At 39.2% G+C, this 20,972-nt stretch overlaps 1 protein-coding gene and 1 long non-coding RNA gene across 22 annotated transcripts in view; one reads left to right on the forward strand and one right to left on the reverse strand.

Annotated features, from left to right (window-relative positions):
• Positions 1-20,972, reverse strand: part of LOC124422302 (mucin-5AC-like) — a 244,176-nt gene that overhangs the window by 141,907 nt on the left and 81,297 nt on the right. Inside the window, exon 1 of one of the 20 annotated variants that reach the window (XM_046958582.1) lies at positions 9,377-9,829. The exons of 17 other annotated variants lie outside the window; for them this stretch is intronic. The gene's annotated coding sequence lies outside the window, so the exon portion shown is untranslated. Of the gene's footprint in view, positions 1-4,629; positions 4,946-7,653; positions 7,999-9,376; positions 9,830-20,972 lie in introns of those variants that run through there. 2 more of the 20 variants (XM_046958583.1, XM_046958581.1) reach the window with 2 other exon arrangements.
• On the forward strand, positions 8,553-12,846 carry LOC124422305. 2 transcript variants are annotated; one of them, XR_006941826.1, is made up of 3 exons: positions 8,553-8,751; positions 12,437-12,526; positions 12,586-12,846. It is a non-coding gene; the product is annotated as an uncharacterized LOC124422305 (long non-coding RNA). The 2 variants fall into 2 exon arrangements; XR_006941827.1 differs by lacking the exon at positions 8,553-8,751 and adding an exon at positions 10,235-11,614.

Here is a 20,972-nt window from a genome sequence, read left to right on the forward strand (position 1 = left end):
ATTTTCGGAAAATCGTGGACGACTCTTGGTCCGTAATAGGCCCTATTTGTACATTACTATTTTGCGTTTACTAACTTCGAGCACCAGAGATGAGGACAGCAAAGGAGGCCCCGGCTCTCGCTCCCAAGAGTATTCTAATTGTGAGAGACAGTCCCGGGAAAATACTCGAGCAAAGTTTCCTCCATTTCCTCGAATGAGAGAGCATATCGCCGGTATTTCAGTGTGCCACTAACACCATAGCATTCCGATCACTGACTCACCAACTCATACCTTTCGCCAACACCTACGCTATTTCCTCGTCACCCTAACCATCCACCGATTCTACTCTGCATCCCCTGACTTAATTCCGAAAGCAAAATTAAGTACCTACGAGAGATGGTAAATACAGTTACCGACTCATGCTCGCTCTTCGAGAGACGTTCGCTGCTAGCTGGGCGAAAGGTAAACTTCCTGCTTGGTTACGTCTTCTTTGCTCCGACGGCTGGAGAAGAAGAAGAAAGTGATGAGGAGAGTAGATGAGCGAACACGAATGCACGTCCCTCGAGTAGACACCACCCTTTTCGAATCAACTCTTTATTCCAGAACGAAGAGATAACGACGCGAGAATACACTAGAGACGTTGATATCGGCACTGTTGATATCTAACCCGATCACGTGTAATTAAAAGCTCTGCACGTTGAAGCCTAAAAGAGAAGGAAACGACGTGGCTACAGGTTTTGAGAAGCCTTTCGAACGTGAGGTTGATTTTCCCCCCGTTGCGACTGTCGCTCACAATTAACTGTCCCAAAGGATCTGCCAGCACAGAAGAAGAGTAGGGGTAGCTGGAAAATAGAGGAGAAGGAGAAAGAGAGAAAGAGAGAGAGAGAGAGAGAGAGAGAGAAAGATAGGAGAAATAAAGGACGAGAAGGAAGAGGAGAACGAAGAGGAAAGCTCCTGCTTGACGGCACATCTTACATGACAGTCTTTGTATTAACTATCAGGTAACTTCTTCCTGTCAACCCTTTTCCCATCCTTCTCTTCCTTCTATTCTCGGTGCTTCTCTTTATCGTCTCGTGCACCTCTTTATTTCAGCCATCCGCTGCTGGATAGCGAAGGAAGGAACCAGACATGGAGAGAGACAGGGAGAGAAAGACAGACGAGGAGAAATAGAAACGAATTAGTGCTGTCAGGACAAGTGCTAATCTCGTAAAGAGACTTGAAATACGGAGAGAAAATAGAAGAGAGAGAGAGAGAAAGAGAAAGAGAGAGAGAGAGAGAGAGAGAGAGGGAGAGAGAGAGAGACTTCTTCTTCGGAGTAAAGGCAAATAGGAGAGAGAAATGAGACGTCGACGTAATTATCAGGGGCAATTGCAGTTACACGAGCTATGAAGCACGAAACGACAACGATAGCTTTTCTGCATAAAAATAAAACAAAGAAATCGTTCGTTCGTTCGTTCTTTTCGGCAGATATTTCCAAAATGACTTGCTTCTCATATTAAAATTTTCTATCTCTTTCTCCCTTGTTCGCACGTATTTTAACAGGGACAAACATTCGTGCATTTTCCCGAGAAAAGCGTGAATGTTCGAGCGAAGGTACTTCGCCGTAGGCAAGGACAGCTCATTAATATTTAGACGTATTTTGAGCGGCGAGCCAGCACTACCGCCACCATCGTCGCTAACACTAACACCAATACCAACGTAACTACTATCTCAGACCTCAGCTCGCCATCGTCGCTGTCGTCGACGTTATACATAATTATACGCATGAGATTGGCGAATGTCGACCAAGGAAGACGATCTTGAAATTCTCTGCCACTTCGTATATACCTAATTTTCTAAGGGTTTAAATTAACAAGTAAACTAAAAAGAAAAATTGCTTTTTTCCTTAAACGAATTATCGCAATCATCGAAATTAATATTAAATGTTTTCACCTTTCTCTAAAAGTGAAATGATATTCTTTAATAGAAGATAAGAATGAGACTGGAAGAAAACTGAAGCGAACAAAAAACACATGAGAAACGTCTCTTTTCCAAGAAAAATCGATTACCACCAGTTTCAAACTTTATGTCACCAGCCCTCTTCCCAGGCTCTGCAACTACCGTCGGTCCTTTCGCTCATCCTACGAAGATGACGACAGCTGAAGCACTACCAACAGAACTATGCCGAAGAGGATGAAGAAGAAAAGAGTGCAAGAGAAGGGAGAAGAGGAAGGACGAAAGTCTGTAAATTTTCTTACATTTTATGAGCCATCAGAATTTCATAACCTCCAGCCAGTACTCGTGGTACTTTGCACGGGAAAAGTTTCCGTTGGTTCCATTCGTTCTTCCTTTCTCACTCCGTTCTCTACAATCGATTCTTTCTTTCTCTTTCTTTCCCTCCCATTCTCTTTAACCTTCTACATCCAAATTCATCTTTCATATCATCATTTTTCAACCTATTTCTAAAGCGACAAATAATATATTTATCCTATATTATAAGTATTATAAGTAGAATAATAATAAAGATAACAGTTAAAAAATAAAAAAATTGTTTGTCTAAATTTTCGATCAGTCAACGTTTGCGATCATCCTAGTGTATCCAAGTAACTTAAATGACGGTTCTGTCGCTTACTTTCTCTCGCTTACATCAAATGCATTAATCCTACACTTTGACGTTAGTGATTAACCAAATACCCAGTATAGAAGCGTAAGCTCATGGAAAAGCTTCTCTGACATGCCCGCGTGTTTCACGGTCGCAGTTTCGCGTGACTTTGCGCTTAAATGGCTTGACTACCTTAACGCGGTCCGCCAATCGGCAAGTCGTTAATTCACTACTCATTCCCAGCTGGCGGCTTTCTAAATCGACATTTTTACCCTGCACGCTAATTTTCTTGCCTCTCCGTTTATATTCCTTGGATATCATTAAGGATGAAATTTAAATTTCAAACTTGAAATTCTAAGTAAATGATTACTAAATCACATTCTTTATAAATACTAAAAAAATGGGAACGTTAATTAACATTGTTCGACAATTACGTACGACTAGGTTACTATCTTTGTTAAGTAAAAAGTTTATATTACATACCACAATGTACGATTCTACATAGCTAATGTGGAAAGAAAAGCCGTTGAAATCAAAAAAGAGAAGAGAATAAGAGAGAATGAGGAAGGAAGGGAAGAGAGAAAGAGAGAGAGAGAGAGAGAGAGAGAGAGAGAGAAAGCAAGTAGAAAAGCTCAACGCCACGTCGGCCATGTTGTCAGAAAAGTTTCGTCCTACCTCTTAAATATAAATGTGCGAGTTCACACGATATAAAATACTTTTTTTCTAAATCTCTGCAGTTTATATTATTATGATGAAAATTTCCTAAAGTAAAATTTCATTGAAAATAATAATAAAAATAACAATGATATCAACAATAACTACAACAACAACAACAACAACAATAATAATAATAATAATAATAATAATAATAATAATAATAATAATAATAATAATAATAATAATAATAATAAAAATAATAATAATTTGTACATATGCAATAAATATTATAAAGAAATCGTACCATATATATATATATGGCACGATAATAAACAATTAATAGAATTTCACGTAAGATAAGAATGTTTTCGAAAAAATCTCTATTTTTAAGAGTTTCACCCAATCAGCACTAGAAACACGCGCGACGGAATAATTGCAGTCATTCGGAACCATTCGCTTTATTGAGCGAGATAATCTCATCGCCCTACTTTCACGTCCTATCCATTTTGTCCTTCTACGTGACGCGTAATCATCCATAGCAAGGATATTCCACTAATAAAGGATAGAAAGAACATTTATAGAGATCTGAAGGGATATATCGTCGTGTCAGATAGTAATATTTACGACTAGACGCATCAAATATAGATAGTGAATGTGCATTTTAAAAACTATGAGTAGAGAATGGATTATAATACAATATAATTTCTTAAATTTTTTTAAATTATATGGAAGAAATAAGTCAATACCGATATGAGGTTACAAAATATAAGGTTTATAAATTAACACAAAACTTCTAGGTATAATTTACATAAATACAATTTATGTAAATAAAATTGACCAACAAAAGAAAAGATCAGTAACGGAAGAATAAAAAACGAATTATCATAATTATTTTACATCAATGATATAAAAAAAAATTGGTATAATAAACAACACATTCATTGCATTTTGTAGAGATCTGTACACATATGCCACGATTCTCTGAAGAATGCATAACTATATTTCACCAAGACAAATCAAGTGCAATGGTCTAGAAAGGATCGAATCATCCGCATGTTGGTCGAGTAATCCAAGTACACGTAGCTTTTGCTCTTTCATCTTTCTTCCTATCTTTCTATCGGTGTCTCCGATCCCTATCTATCCGACTAACGTGCGCGTGACAATCCGAGCGTGTACTCGACATCATTCCATCTTTCCTCGAAAAAAGACATCCGCGCGATTTATATTCTATCAATGGCAAGAAGTATTACTTCCTAAGTCTTACGAGTCGTGAAAGAGATTTTATGATGCAAGTCGAAGCCACGGCGAGGGAGGAGATGGCGAACGTAAAATATGGCGTCGTATGGAGAACTTGGTAGGAAAAAGTAAAAAATAATAATCGCAGCTTTCATAAAAAGTGTGATCTTACTTACTTTCAATTCACTTTTACTCTGTTTCTTTTTTCGACACGAACGAAGAGCTTATTTCTCTGTTGAACCGTAGGAATTCTCGGAACGCGAATCACATCGATCGAAGTGGTATTGCGTCCGAATTAACGATATAAAAGAATCAAGAACGATGGCGTTGAACGTCGCGCGTTCGTCGTGAGAAAGATATTGGGTACACGCGAAAATCGTCCCCGTGAAAATTGTCGGACGTGGATAATATCGTCCTCGGCTTCGTCGGTCTAACGTAACGATCCCCGCTCATGCCGTGAGAATCTCTCGCGGGCACTTGTCTTGGGTAGCCGGCAGGAGCTGCGGGGGCTCCGGAGAAGGCCAGGCTAACACAGAGAAGAACCAGAGATGGGGAGTGGGGGACAGGAGGAGAGAAGGGTGGTGGCGGTGATGCTAGCGATGGTGGTGGTTGGCGGTGGTGGTGCCGACGGTGGCGGTGGTGAACCAGAGAGGGACGAAACGTGAAGAGAGCCAAGAGAGAGGAAGAGAGGGCGGAGGTATTCTGCCCCACCCGTACTCAACTCTGATTGGACCACCCCCGTCTGAGTACCCTGGCCATTCCTCTCCTCCATTTCCTCCTTCACATCCGCGGTCCTCTTTCTCCTCCACCACCTCTTACTCCTTTTCCTCCTCTTCCTCCTTCGCGTCTCTTCCTACAGCACCTCACGTCTTCCACCTCCTTTCTCATTCTCTCCTCCTACTCTTCCTTTCGCTTCCTTCTCTACTACACTTCTTCTCGTTTGCACCACACCTCGCGACCAGAGAGAAGCCCCTAGGTCTGCTTTCTCTTTACGGAGAGAGGCTGTCCGCGTAAGAACGCCCGCCTCTTTTTCGATGCACCGGAAAACAGGTACACGGAAGCACTACGTGGGGATTCCAGCTTTCCTACTGGTTCCCACCCGGAATAATCGTCCTTGACTACAATTTCTCGCTTTTTATTTCCATTATCTCTGTGGCTCTACTTTCCGCCGAGGAACCTCCCTTTTCCTGCCGCTTGAATTTTTCCAAATTCGAAATGAGTGACCGTGCATGTTCGATGAGCACTTAGCTTCTGTAAGCCGTCTTGGACGTTCTCATATTACGGATTTAGTAAACCGGATATATCTATTCGTGGATATATACATATATAAACTTTGCTACCAGCCGGGGATGTTAACGAACCGTGACTTTTTCGGGGTATATAAAGTGCTTCTCGGAAAAATCAATATCTCCCTTTTTCTTTCTCTCTATTTCATTGCTCCTGCCTAAAACTTTAAACGTAAGATCAAAACTAATATTTCTGTACAGTTATCGAGGCAAAGTCAATCATCTGGTATTATCTAATGATCGAAAATATCTGATCGAAGTTTAATGCACTAATCGAACTTAGAGAAGGAATTAATTGTAAGGTCGAACGAATCGCACATTTTCACGATAAATCAAAAGACATTTCGGTGGAAAATACTAATGCAAGGGACAGTAGACATTCGACGAGGGGGCGAGGACGACGAGCAAATGCCTTAAGGCGACGGCATTTCGATAATTGGAAACCAATGAGGTGGCAGTGGGAGGGTTTTCAAGAGGGTAAAGAAGAGGTAAAAATCAACCCTTTCACCAGATCTTCCTTAGGAAGTCCTAATGAAGCGAACCTTCACCGTTGTCTTCCGACGTGCATGCCTCCGCATTGCATTAATTGCCTTACCTCTCCTCCCAAAATCTCCCTCTCCCTTTTCCTCTTACTCCACCACCTCTCCTCTTCTTCCAGTGTCTACCAGTTACCACCGGCGATAGCACATTCTTCGATAAATTGAATCACGCTATCGCGCGAGCACCCAACTCGTCGTTATATTGCCAAGGAGAATTCGCGCTTGGATAATCAACGACACTTTAATTTCTCGAGCGAGTTCTAGGATATCAAAAAAGAACGAGGATCATCTTCGAATTATGTCAATATCAAAGAAAACTTGCCTTTTTCCTAGAATATAAGAGAAAGCAAAGAGGGAAAGAGAAAGTGATAAACTCTGCAAAAATTGTAATTGACTAATTATGCGAATAATAATTACCTACTCGATATTAAAATAAACGAACTCTTTTATATAATTCTATGTTCTGACATTTCGTGATACTCTCGTATAACGTCCATTAATAATTTATGATATCGATCATTCGTTTGGTCGCCGTTGCACTATGTTACGAGTGAAGAAATGAAATCAAGAGAGCTGCAGACACGAGAAGTTCATTATTTCTTTCTTTCTCTTTCACGTGCAAAGTTATAAAGTCGTGACGTTTAACTCAGTATATTTCTGCATAACCTGTATCTTGACGATAAATCATACGACTATGTCATGATGAATTGTTTGAAATTAGTTATTGTAGTCATAATGATAAACCAAAAATTAATCGAAAATCCATAATGTGTATTGAAATAAAATTAATCACATACATACAATCTATACAAAAATAAATAAATTTTATATGATCATAGCAACAAATGGTTTACTACTTTTTAACGTAAAATGCAAATAATTGCATATAATTAAAATAAAGTACAATTAATTTTAATAATAATTTCGAAAGCACTAGAATTCACGAACCTTCAAGAACCTTAGCCCGTAGTTTTAAGGTTATCCGAGGTTAGGACCGCTCTCGATGTAATTCCGCTAGATAGGCCTCGAATCGATATAATCAACGAACGCACGATTCAAGGGAGATTTCAACCCCCCTCCCCGATGGTCGCTTAACCGCGCAAATTCAGTTTCTCTTCCCTTCCGTAACCCTAAACTCCTTCGACTACAACTATTCCTAAAAGCAGAACTATTTGATAACACGAAAGCATTTGCTGATCTCAAATCAATTAATAAATCTTCAATTGTAATAAATCTCACTTAAATGTGCAATTAATATTTCTTGATTGAATTAATAAAATTAATTATATATGAAATAGGAATATCTTCAATATCAGCTTATATAAAGCTTTTTACCGAAAATCATTGATTAATTGTAATGTAAATAATTACTTACATATTAAAAGATGAAATATTAAAAGAATCTCGCAAAAGTCTTCTTAAAAACAACTTGTGAATTTTCACCGTTCCATTTCAAAGATAACATCTCACTTTTTCGTCGTGAGCACTCGAAGAATTCCAAAAACAATTCGATTCCGAACGACTCATACAATGTCTGAGAGTTTCTTCTGAATAGACACGTCGGCCATCGAGAACGACGATCACCAGCCAGAATCCTTCGCGATAAGAAAACAAGAATAATGATGAATACACGATGACGAGGATAAAGGCAAAAATATGATATCCGATGCACGAAATAGCAGAACGGAGACAACGATCATGGATACGAGATGTGGCACAACCCGAGACCTAGACACTACTGAACCAGCCCCATGGCAAACCTTGTTAACGGCAGTCGACAACCAAGTTTAAACTTCGGGTAACAATTCCCCTTCCAACTCGCTCTCTATCTCTCTTCTCCTCTCGTGTTCTCTCCCCCCTCTATTACGGCCACAATCTCTTCCCTGTCTCTCTCTGGCTCTCTCACACTCTCTCTCTCTCTTTCTCTCTCTCCGTCTCTCTTTTTAACTCTCGATAACCACAAGAGAGAACAATTATTTAAATTATTAAAAACAACTGCAATTGATCAAAATAGTTGACCAACATTTTTATCAGCCATAACACATTCGTTTCTTGGTCCGAAAAGTCTCGTTAACGTTCCTACCAGTACTTGATCGAATTATCAATAGAACAAGCAATATTGTCAAGGTCGATAAGAGATCCATGAAAGATTATTTTTCAGAAAAGCAAGTATAAAAATGTATGGAAATTCAAACACGATCTGGTCACCGTTAACTCCGATCCATAGTGATTCTCCGCGGCCGGAAACAGAGACTGATCTGGAGAGGACAAGAAGAGGAGGAAGACCAAGTTCAGCGTTCGAAGGAAGTGGAGGCGGGCCGGTTACGAAACTCAGTAACCGTGTAACAAGAAAGAAGTAACTATCGTTCTCGAGCGGACTAGTTTGTTCAATGGCACGGGCAACGGAGGTAGAAGAAGAGGGGCAGGGTGTCGAAAGGCGTTTCAGAGGGTAGTTGTGCAAGACGGAAGGAAGGTGAGTCGAAGTTCTTCGCAAGAACAAGAACAAAGTTCCCCAGTAAAGATCCCCTGCCCCCTTTCTTACCCTTGCCCCGCTCGTAATCCCCTCTTCCACTCCCCTCTTCCCTAAGATATATGTATATACTCTTGCAGATGCACGCAGCCAACTTGGCGAAAGCCAAGGTTCACCTTGGAAACTTTAATGAAAACCGAATTCCAAGTACACTGTTGAGGCCTACTCTCTCTCTCTCTCTCTCTCTCTCTCTCTCTCTCTCTCTCTCTCTTTTTCTTTTTCTTTTTCCCTCTTTCTTCTATGGTTCTTATCTCATGATACCACTCAAATCGAAACATTCGAAATACCACTCGAAATACCATCTAAAACAGAGTGTAGTGTGCAAGAATACAAGAGGAAAAATCTACTTTTAAATAAGACTGTCAAAGGGATACAAAAGAGTGAAAGCATGATCTAAGTTTAAGAAATAAGTAGTGTCATGTTGATATAAATGATTAAAGTAGAATAAGATTTATTGTATCTCAATACAAAACAGAAGAAATAATACTTTTTTATATCAGAGTTCAAATAATGTGTTTAGAAAAAAATAATCCAACAAGAATTAACGCAGATAAAGATGATTACTTACTCTTTGAAGAAGTAAAGATAGCCAAAGTATCGTATTGAAGGTTATGATGAAAGAAGATCAATGAAGCACATGAAGAATGTCGTTCATTTTGCGAACACGTCTTAATGTCTGCACCAAGAAATAATCAAGTTTTTTCTTTTTCTTTTTTTTTTTTATAGAAGCTTACTCTTCGAAAAATTCACGATTAAATACTCGAAAGAGAAATCGTAGATCCGTGATCAACGTTAGCCAAGGCAACAGCGCGAGACACGTCCGAACCGTTCGCGCTGCGACGTCGACGAAGAGCGCCGATTTTCCACGAGCAGCCCCGAGAGGTCGTACAACACCGGGAGCGTTAGAAGGAGGCTGGACGAAGAGGAGGTGGAGAGAGAAAGAGAGAGAGAGAGAGAGAGAGGATGGAGGTGGAGGTGGTGGTGATGGTGGTGGTGGAAGTAGTAGTCGGAGGAGGATTTCGATGGTGGTATCGGTGAGGAGACTACCGCCGCGTCGTATGCCACCGAGTTTGAGGAGCTGTGTGCGCGCGTTCGTGAGGAGTTAGATTAGAGGAGAGAAGAGAGAAGAGATGAGAAAAGCAAGAGAGGGAGAGAAGCAAAAGGTGGCTTGGATGTGCACTGCTTTCTCTCTCTCTCTCTCTCTCTCTCTCTCTTTATCCCTTCTTCTCTCTCTTTCTCTTCCTTTGACAGTATTGGTGAGAGTAAAACTTTTCTTGCTTGTGTTCGTAAGCACGCATCGACTCGCCTCGACGAGAGAAAGAGGAGGAGGAGGAGGAGGAGAAGGTAGGATGAAAGAAGGAGGAAAGAGAGAGAGAGAGAGGGACGTTTAGGTAGAGGAAAAGGAAGAAGATAGGGCGTAGTACGATTTTGCTGCTTCCAAGAGAGGAGCTTCCAAGCAAAACGCGTGGTCCACCTCCGAGTTATTTCTTTTTCTACACCGGTACCTCAGCTCTCTCTTTCTCTCTCTTTCTCTCTCTTTCTTTCTCTCCTTTCTCTCTTTCTTTCTCTCCTTTCTCTCTCTCTCTCTCTCTCTCTCTCTCTCTTTCTCTTTTTCTCTCTTTCTCTCTCTTTCTCCCTCTCTTTCTTTTTCTCTTTCTCTCTTTCTTCTTCTTTCTTTGCCTTTCTCTATCATTCTGCACCCCCTTCGTTGTACCCACCTCCACTTACTTCTCCACCTCTTCCATCTATACTGCCTAGACGGCACAAATTATTACCCGTCGCAGGTGCATTTTTTCCAATTCTCTTTTCTTTCATCCGAACGTTCGCCTCTCATTCTCTCTCTCTCTCTCTCTCCCTCTCTCTCTTCTTCTTCTTCTTCTCTCTTCGCGTTTCTCCAACGTCCATCGCGCAACAAGAAGTTATGAAATCTCAAAGGAACGGCTATTCGTTTCGTGCAATTGACAGCAACGAGAATATGGCCGCCTGAACTTCTATACTGTATAAGTCTACTCTTGAACGTTATTTGTGAACGAATCGAAGAAGAAACTATGTAAACTGTTTTTTCGTCAAATATAACAAAGTTAACTACAACGATGTATTTAAGTTCTAACGACTCATAAATCGAATAGTAACTTAACATATCATAGATTTATCATAGAATTTTAATATAATGACAGTTAATGTTCATTCTTGAATTCTTGTGGTCACAATTGCGGATGGTTCTACACTTTTCATCTTATGCCGAATAACGGATTTTCGGACCAGGAATTGAATCATACGCTCAAGGTGAAGATGTCTTACGATCGCAAACGTTTCTGATTCGTTCGTCGACGGTGGTCGAGCTACCGAACATCGAGTTTAATGCAGATTAAGGTGTGCAAGGGGGTTTGGAAAGTCCTTTGTAGAACGCTTTTCGTTCGGTATTAGCTGGAAGTAGCTCGTAGAACCGTGGTATTACCTGGAATTACGTCTCAATCTACCGTGGCCGTCGACTAAACTAATATTAAAACTTTTAACGTAGTTAGAGAGAGAGAGCGCGGCCCGTGGTTGCTTTACCGTCCGTGAAGCTCCGCGTTCTCTCCCCTCTCTTCCCCCTTCCTCTTTTAGCTCCATCAGTTTCTCCCTCTTCCATGTCTCTCCTGCAAGCTGCGTCTCTCTCTCTCTCTCTCTCTCTCTCTCTCTTTTACTCTTGAAGCATGTGTGAGTGTGGGCTGCATTGACCGGTACTGAACTTTGATGTGTTTCCTGTGCAAAATTCACCTCCGAAGTCATAAATTAGCAGCGGAGACCGATGCGTTTCTCTTTGGTAACCGCCCTTCGACTCATACCAATAAACCGGGCTTGGCTCTTCCTCCGTCTCCCCCTCTCTCTACTTCTCTCTTTAATAAAAAATGTCGTAAGGGATATCGAGTATTTAGCGTCATAGTATTTAACATCAGTAAAGCATACAGTAACGAATTTTTAATTCGCTAACTATCGAGTTATGTAAGTAATTTTCTCGAGTTTCTATGAAAAAAACGTAATTCATCAAACGTAATGATATGAGTAGGTAATATTTGCGAAAAAAAAGTTTGTGTTCGATGATTCTTCATGTTGCTACTGTGTGCGTGCACTTTCTCCGCGCGAGTCACTTTCTCTCGATTCATAAAAGTGTGCCTTTAAAGGAGAGTTTAAAAATACAACGGCACGGTAGTCGGTTTCCCTTCTTGTTCTTCTTCTGCGATTTCTTTTTTCCTTCTTCTTCTTCTTCTTCTTCTTCTACTACTTCTTTTTTACTGCTACTTCTTTTCTTCTTCTTCTTTTACTACTTTCTTTTTATTGCTACTTCTTTTCTTCTTCTTCTTCTTCTTCTTCTTCTTCTTCTTCTTCTTCTTCTTCTTCTACTACTTTTTTTTACTACTACTTGTTTTCTTTTCTTATTCTACTACTACTACTTCTTTTCTTCTTCTTCTTTTCCTTCGAACAAGAACTTTTTATTTTGCCGCTTAAGGAACGACAGTGTCCTGCCAGATCAGAGTTACTCCATTTAGAATCTATTAAGTGGATTAAGTTCCACCGATGAAGTAGTCCTCCGTTTTCCTCTTTCTCTATCTCTTTTCCGACCAGCTATAACTTTTGCTTCTTTCAGCTTTCTTCGAAAGTTGCACGATGGACGAACTATTGGAGGACGATGAAAAGCAGAAATGAAAATTCAGTCTCATCCGCGAGACCAATACACGTGAGTGTCTTCTAGAGAAAACACCGTAAGAAGAAACACGTTGACTAGTTATAAAAAAGATATATCTTGCAAGTTACAGAACCAGAATTTTCAATGAAGTTTGGACAAGACTCTTCACCCTCACCAAAGTTTTACTTTATCGACTACGAAAGTAAACTTCGATTAGGAAGAACGACGCTCTGTGAACTTTTACTTCAGAACCTTAGTCTACTTCGATCAGCTTGGAGAAACTATTGAAGATTTGCAATTTGACATTGTAATCATCGGTTAAAAATAAACGATTATCAAGATATTATTAAAAACTCGTTGCTATAAGAAAAAAAATAATCAAGGTCTATAAATATAAGTAATAATGAAATAAAATTGTTTACAGCCTTATTTACAGGATTATAGTTTTATAATACAGGTAAATAATATGTATTTTATATACAGGTAAATAATGAAAGAAACAATTAAAATCTGTAAATGACAATGTACCAATCATTTACTATTAAAAGATACTCGATCCTCATTCGATTGGAAAATTCTCAATGACTTATTTGAAAGAATCGAAAAGAAGAAAAGAAAAAAATAAGTGAAAGTAGAAGCTACATCCTAACGGACTCAGGCCTCAGAGAGGAGTGCTGGGACGTCTTGCATTTATCGTCCCCTCACCCCCACTCCGATTCGCCCTGCGCGTTCGCTCACTCCCCACTTTTCAACCTAGTCGTGCTACAGAACGAAATCCTAGAGAGAGCGAGGGTTGACAGTGTGTACCGTCGTTCTTTCATCTTTCTTCTCTCCTTCGTGTAAACGCCTCTCTCTTTCTCTTGTGTGTGCTTGTGTGTATGTTATGTTGTGCGTGCATATACGTGTACGCGCATATATGTGTACGTGTATATACGTGTGCGTTTGCGTTTGCGTGTATGAGTTTGTGCACGCGCGCTCTCTCGCGTACTTATGAGAGTAAGAGAGAAAGATAATCGAAAGCGCAAGCGCATACCGAGTATACCCCACTACTCTTGAAAAGCACGACAGGAACTTACCGGGGACAAGCTCCGCGTTCCACGCCTCCTACGATAGGCTTACTTTCGCGAAACTTTTTGCAGCAGTCGCCGTCGTCATCATTGTAGGTGGTCGTAAGGGCATACGACGTATACACGTCCAAAGGAAAGAAAAAAGCTCTGCTCTTCTCTTCTCTTTTCTTCTCTTCTCTTCTCTGCTCTGCTTTGCTTTGCCCTCCTCTCCTCTCCTTTCCTTTCCTCCTCTCAACTCTTCTCCACTCCTAGCTTCTCCTCTTTCCTTTCCTTCGGTTCGCGATGAGAGGGCTTTCCTGTTCACCAGCGCCTTCTTTACCCTCTCCTATCAACCCCTCCCTCTACTACTACCCTGTTCGCTACTTTTCTCTTCGTACTACCTTTCTCTCTCTTTCTTTCTTTCTCTTTCTCTCTCTCTCTCTCTCTCTCTCTCTCTCTCTCTCTTTTTCTCTTTATTTCTCTCTGTCTTTCTCTTTCCTTCCTTTTTTATTTTCTTTTCAGTTATTACGAATAATAAATTTCCTTTCTTTTGAAATTATGAATGATACATTGATAAGAATACGTCTTTAAAATTTTGTTGATTGAATACATTTGTATACATAGAATTTTTAGTATACACTAAATTGTATAGAAGAAAAAGAGTTTAGGTCGTACTTTAATTTCTTTTAGTAATCTCATTTAACGTGATATCTACATATGTATCCATATATCACTTATTCGCAAAATTTCGTTACGAAAAACTTTTCTGTCTTGTCGAAGTCAAGGAAGCTCGAAAAATGTAAAGACGAAGTATGTTAACGGAACAAAATAAAACGACTGTCATAGCTAAGTTCAAAGTTCAAGTTCGAACATCTCTCACGAGGAACTCTTTTATTTGCGAGGAACACGTTAACTTCGCAAATCATTTGTAAAGTAAGAACTACAATGTAACGAGCATTTTATTCGATCATACACGAAGAGATCTTTAGGCATTGTTTCTCGCAATGTTTTCTATTTTTACACAAATAAAATGCTCTTCAAATTTTTTAAATGTATATATAAGTTTCATTACAAAGTATATTTTTAAAGTACTTACTTCTGTTGAATTATTTATTTGAGAAAGTGTCGTAAAAAACATCATAAAGTCTCATTTTGTAATATGTCATCATGCAAACATGCTAACTTTGTTATTTTTAAGTATAATTTTAACGACATGTAAAACGACTATAGTCGAATCGAATATAAGTATACTAAGAATACATGAAAATAGAGAAAAAAGAAAAAAGAGACAGAAAGTGGTTAGCCAACTTCAGTAAACGTCAAAGATAGACTACTGACAAGATATAGTGAGATATAACAAGACAAACACGAAGGACGGACGGTATATAGTATCTGTATATTTGCCTATTTGTTCGTAAATACAAGAGACCAACGCATTGCGTACAAGGGTAAACATTGGGGAAAGAGGAAATCGAGATGGAGAAGAAAAGAAAAAGAGAGAAAAAAGATAGCATTCTGCGGTAGCACATAGGATTCAGAGCCATATATCTATCGGGGTAAAAACGATGATGCCTTCTAGTCCGAGATATAAATCCATCGGTTTCTTCTTCTCTATCTTTGTTCCAGCTCGATCGAGACCTCGAGGCGTCAGAGAAATTCTTTCAAAAATCAACCCCTCACTTTCTCGATCTCTATCGTATCCAACATCGTATTATTTGAGAAAATCGTATTAAATAAAAATAACAACGCTATCGATACTTAGTTGAACATTTTTCTTTAAAAAAAAAAAAAAGAAAAAAAGAGAGAAAAAATTTTAGGGACAATTATAAAAAATAACAAAAAAGAAGCAAGTCGAAGGGACCTTAGGATAAGAAAGAGATTCTTTCTTCGCTTCTTTGTCGATACTCAGCATCGTGATATTAATTGACGCAAGAAATTAGGATCATGATCCCTGGGAATGATTGATCGCGTAATGAGAAATCCCTAATAATGACTCCGTCGTTTTGGGAAGTGAAGGATAGAGATGAAGGTAGGAGGAAGTATTAAGAAACGACATTAGATTATAATTTATATTAAAATCTTCCAGGAGATAAAGAGAGGAGACACCCAACAATCGTCGAACTCAACCCTTCGCCATTGGCGTGGACATCCCAATACCATAAATCCATATACATCTATATCATATAATCTATACATATACTATATAGAAATACATAATATATATCTTAATTTTTTAGTTTCGTTCATATGAAAATGTATGATAAACGTTCATATCAACCAAAACTTTAATATTACAAAATAATTAATATATTTATGTATTCCATTAATTTTTACAAAAATATGTATATATATAATGTAAATTATAAATATTCGATAAACCATTATTTTGAAATACTTTATGCAGAAATTTTCTGACTTTATTTGTATATTATTGTTTCTTTCGCACAAGATATAAAATTATAAACTAATTATATAGTTCGCTAAGAAAATGTAACTTATAGTTTAACATTTAATCAATAAAATGTCACTCAATAATAAAAAATCTCTATCATGCATAGACCATGAGAGGTCAATTTTAATTAGGCTCTACGCCAATGGAAAATAATCAAGGGGAAGACCAAGGGACGCTTTATAGCAGAAAGGAAAGAGAGAGAGAGAGAGAGAGAGAGAGAGAAAGAGAGTGTCTAAGAGGGATAGAGAGAACATTGCATGGGGCTAGGTACTACGGAGAAGCATTATAGTAATGCAAAGATGGGGTAGGGACAGCATGCTTAGACGTAATGGGGTAGAACTTAGGACTTATTGCGGTTAAAATATTAAGCGTGCAACGCTGGATATTCCTAATGTTATACCATCTTTGAACTGGTTTTACTCCCTATGACGATTTTAAAAATCGAAAGAGACAACTATTCTATAAAATTGTTGAAAGTTATACAGATTATACATTAACGTCGGAAGAGTAAACGTGATGTCTAACGTTTTGAATTCTCTCGAGTGTTCTTGCCCGCATATTTCGAGTTCTTCACCCATTACCAATAATAAAATGCATGATTTAGATCCTCGTTTATCCCCAGGACTCCTCGAGCGAGAAGCAACACAAGCAACAACAGTACAGGAATACTAAGACCCTCTTTACTCCCCGACAACGGTAGGAAAGGTAACCCGCGTTACATCGAAGCGACAGGACGACGCCATGAATTATAAAATGACGGTAAAAGCGAAAGTTTTCAGTGGTTTCGCGGATCCAGAGAGACCAATGGAGGCTCTTTTCGAGATAGAGAGAAAGAGACTTCAGGCCGGCAGCCAAACAGCCAACCAGCCAGTCTCCACCTAATTTAATGAAATAGCGAAGGGTTACGCTCTTACGCTAGGAAGTGAAGCACCGAGCAAATGTTTAGGCAAAGTAGCCGGTCTCTAACGTACGTTAGACTCGTGAAAGTGCAACGTTTACACGTTCAACCACATCCCTATAGGTGGTCCTTCCAACGACATACTCTGATCCTACTGTCTCTTTTCTTCTCTCCTATTTCTATCTTTGCCCTTTTCTCTCATTTCACTTCACCTATCTCTTTCTATCTCTCTCTCTTCCCCCATCTTCTCTTCTCTTCTCTTCTCTTCTCTTCTCTTCTGCTTCCGTCGAGACATAGAAGGATCCATTAAAATGGATGCGAGACGCTTTTTGGCAATGGTGATGGAGGTAGTTACTCGCATCCTTACCAGCAGCTCCACCCGCCAGCTAGAGTCACCCCCGCCATCTAAGCAGGCCGCCCAACGAGTTGCCTCCAAGCGGTGAACATGCAAATGCGGAACCGGTTACGCGAACGTTTTCACGTCCGGAATGACGCGGTAACGAGAGAAATCCGACGAGACGTCTCCTGGATAATTTCCTCTTTGGTACATGCGAGAATGCCTTGGCTGCTTCCGATCACTTCGAATAACGAGGAGAAAGCTATTGCGTCCCATATATGGATCTCGAAATATTTTACAAAAGTATCAGTTACTCATGGTCCTGTAAAAGGGAGGAAGATTCTAAAGACAATCGATACCAGACTGTCCATTGCTAAATTTCTTCCATATTTCTAGTATATTTAAAAATATGAAAAAAAAAGGTGTTGACACAAATAATATTTTATGACATTATATTTGCCCGAATGGATCGGCTCTCTCTAGTAGTAGAGACTAGAACAGTGTTCAACATCTGGCAGAAATAAAGACATGAGCAACCAGGCACTTCGATTTTGTAAGTGACAATGGCGAGCGTTGTCCATGACATCTAACTTGGTCTACGATGAAAACGAATGCAGAAATCCTCGACGGCGGCGACGACGGTAGCAATCTGGAGGTATTCCCCGGACAGTCACGTCGTAGAAGGGTGAGAAAGTGCGATGACTATGCGCCATGAGGAAGGAGAGAATAGGAGAAAGAGCGAGGAAACGAATGAGAAAGAGAAGGAGGGAGGAAGCTCAGTCGTGATTACAGTACCGTGTATTCAAATGGTCAGTCCGACCCACACCAATCACAACGAGCACCCCCAAGCATCCCCGATACCCTTGTCTAATGCCAGAGGGACTGACGTCAGTGTACCTCACGGCTTTTGAGTATGTGTATACACGCACAGCCACCGGCAGCTTCCTCGCACGTCGAATCGAGAAATGGTAATATGCAACTTGGCCGACACGCTTCCCTCCGACGACTGGAAAATTCAAAGGACATCCCCAGAGATCGGTCCGACTATTGCCGGACAACGTCGAAAGACCTAGCAGTCCTATCCTTTCGTAATAACCAACGACAACGAAGAGGACGACCCTCCTGGATCAACCTAGACCTATTGTTTTCGTGAAAATGAAAAATCTTCTCAGCTTGTACCGATCGCATATCATCTTTCAAAATCTTTGTCATCTTCGATAACATGTCGTCTCTAAGTTTCTATTTAATGAAAATCGCTCCAACAATTTCGCGAGCTTTATCCTTCGAGTGCCGCAAGACTAGCTCGATGGTTTACGGTCTGCAAACATTATGCAAATCAGGCGATCGTCGAACGCGAAAGATAACCTCCTTGTTGGCAGGCGTGATAACTGGCGTAGGTTTGGAAACGTGCGAAGGGCGAGAAGGAACTTGCCGGAGAAGACGATGATGAGAGGTCGTAGGACGACCCTAGTTAGTCTCAGCTCTATGAATCGTTAATGCTAATCAGGATCGCCAGGGCCACGTTCTGCGGACAAGGTGACGTCAGCCCTTCGTCAGAGATATTGCCGCGATGAAGGAACTTGATCAATTAACCCTTCGCGATATTGATAAATTTTGAAAAGCTTAATGTTTACCTGTCTCTTACTAATTGTAAGATTCTTTAAATTAAGAAATTCACTGCGTGTTAAATGAAAGAAATATTAATAATTTTTATTACAAATAAACTATTAAAATGAGAATAGTAAACGTATAAATTTTGTTTCTCTCCGTCAATAATAATTGCGGCTGTTTTTTATAACACTTTCTCCAAAGTTCGGAGATTGTCACCTTATCACTGTTAGTACCTACTTGACTAACTTTAATGTTCCACAAATTCTTCATTCTTAATACGCACTTCTAAGACTTTAAGCGGTAGTCTTTTCAAAATACTTTACCACTTATAATTGATTACTGCTTGTTACATAATACATTAATATCTTTTCAATATCACGCTGGCCAATCTTAAGTTTGGAAAGAGAAGTAATGGAGAGGAGATTAGTAGAAAATCATTCCCGTTTCTGGAGATTCAGCAGAATTTCGCGATACCGTAGAACAAACATTCCGTAAAACGCAAAGGGGCTAGAAAGAAGGGATAGGAGTTAAGAGAGGGTGGCCACATAGGGACGCGCATCCTACCCCTTGTTTCTGTCGGTTTCACGTCCAGTTTTGCGACTTCGCCGCGGGCCGATCCGTAAGTGTGCCTTATCTACCAACGAGAATATAAATTTTCTCGAGAACCCGGCAATACGTTACGCATACGTTTAGATCGGCCATCTTCCATTATCCGGCTAGCTTGTTTGCTTCGTGCTCGAGAGAAGATTAACGCACGTTCTTGAATATCGATCGATCATATTTCGAGCCCAATCGAGACTTGTCCTAACTATTCACTAATCTTTTCTTCCTTTCTAATAATCGTTTAGATCACTGAGAATCATAGTGAAGAGGATCATCGTTGATTCGTGATCGAAGGAGACTATTTCCTACGAAGATCGAAAACAAATCAAAAGATTTTCTTAGAGACGTCTTAATTACGGATACCAGCCTCGATCGAAGTTTCCAAGGTTTCCAGCAAGTTTCACCGTCAAAGTTCCGGACCCACACATGCACAGAGCTTAAGTTAAGTTCAAATCAGTGTATTCAACCACAATGAAGCTTGTTTCGATTCTCGACGATATCCTCGTATTTCGTTTCAAACACGTGTCACAATTATCTTGGGGATTATTATAGTCGTTCACCGCTCGTTAAATAACTTGTCTTGTTTGAAGGTCGATCTTTACTATCGTTAGATTTATATTTCGAGAGCATTCGATATAAATGAATTTATTTAGAGCGTAAAGTCATTTTTCGTGAACGAAGTAACTCAGGAAACTGAGACGGAACAAAACAAGATTGAACTTTACCTTCGAATTAAATTGACATACTTCACAAACTTACTTCGTATAATAATATTTATACATCGTAAATATAAAAGATCACTAACTTATTCTAGTATAAATGTATCAGTCAAACATAATGCATTGAAAATACGATAATATAAATAGATAAATGTAGTATAGATGTGAATAGTATAGATAAAGAACAAAGAAAAACATTTACGTGCAACACAGGAAGTAAAAGTCCACTGTAAAGTAATGAAAAAAGTAACGAAATTTTAAAAAGTGATAATAGCACGAAAGGCTATATATGTTTGTCGGCGCGATTATGATTTTATGTACTGCGTCATACCAGTTATAGCAATAGTCGAAGATTCTTTTTGTTAAATGATACAAGAAACGCCGAAAATATCAATCAATTTGATTCAATGAAATAATGTAGAAGTTTAATAACGTATACTTTGTTCAACAAGGAGATGTAAACAAATGTACGTGATGGAGACAATATAGGGACAAGAATATATTCACAAGCTTTAACAATAATCTGTACAATTTTGCTCTTAAATTAAAAAAAATGACTATTTTTCGCCAATTTATAGCTGGAGTTCCATGCACATTTATCATGGATTTAATATATGACTATTTCTTTTTACGTTTCCTTACTCATCTCATTGAACGAAGTATAGAAGTGTAGCATCATAAAATTTTAAGCAGCATAGAAGTGTAGTAGCATAAAGCAAAAAATATTTATTTTTATACAATATATTTAATATATATATATTAAAGTATACAATTTTAATAAACATTATACTATTTTATATCACAATCAACCACGATCCATTTTGCTTTCGT

The sequence above is a fragment of the Vespa crabro genome, chromosome 2, assembly GCF_910589235.1.
Source record: "Vespa crabro chromosome 2, iyVesCrab1.2, whole genome shotgun sequence".
Classification (NCBI taxonomy): Eukaryota; Metazoa; Arthropoda; class Insecta; order Hymenoptera; family Vespidae; genus Vespa; species Vespa crabro.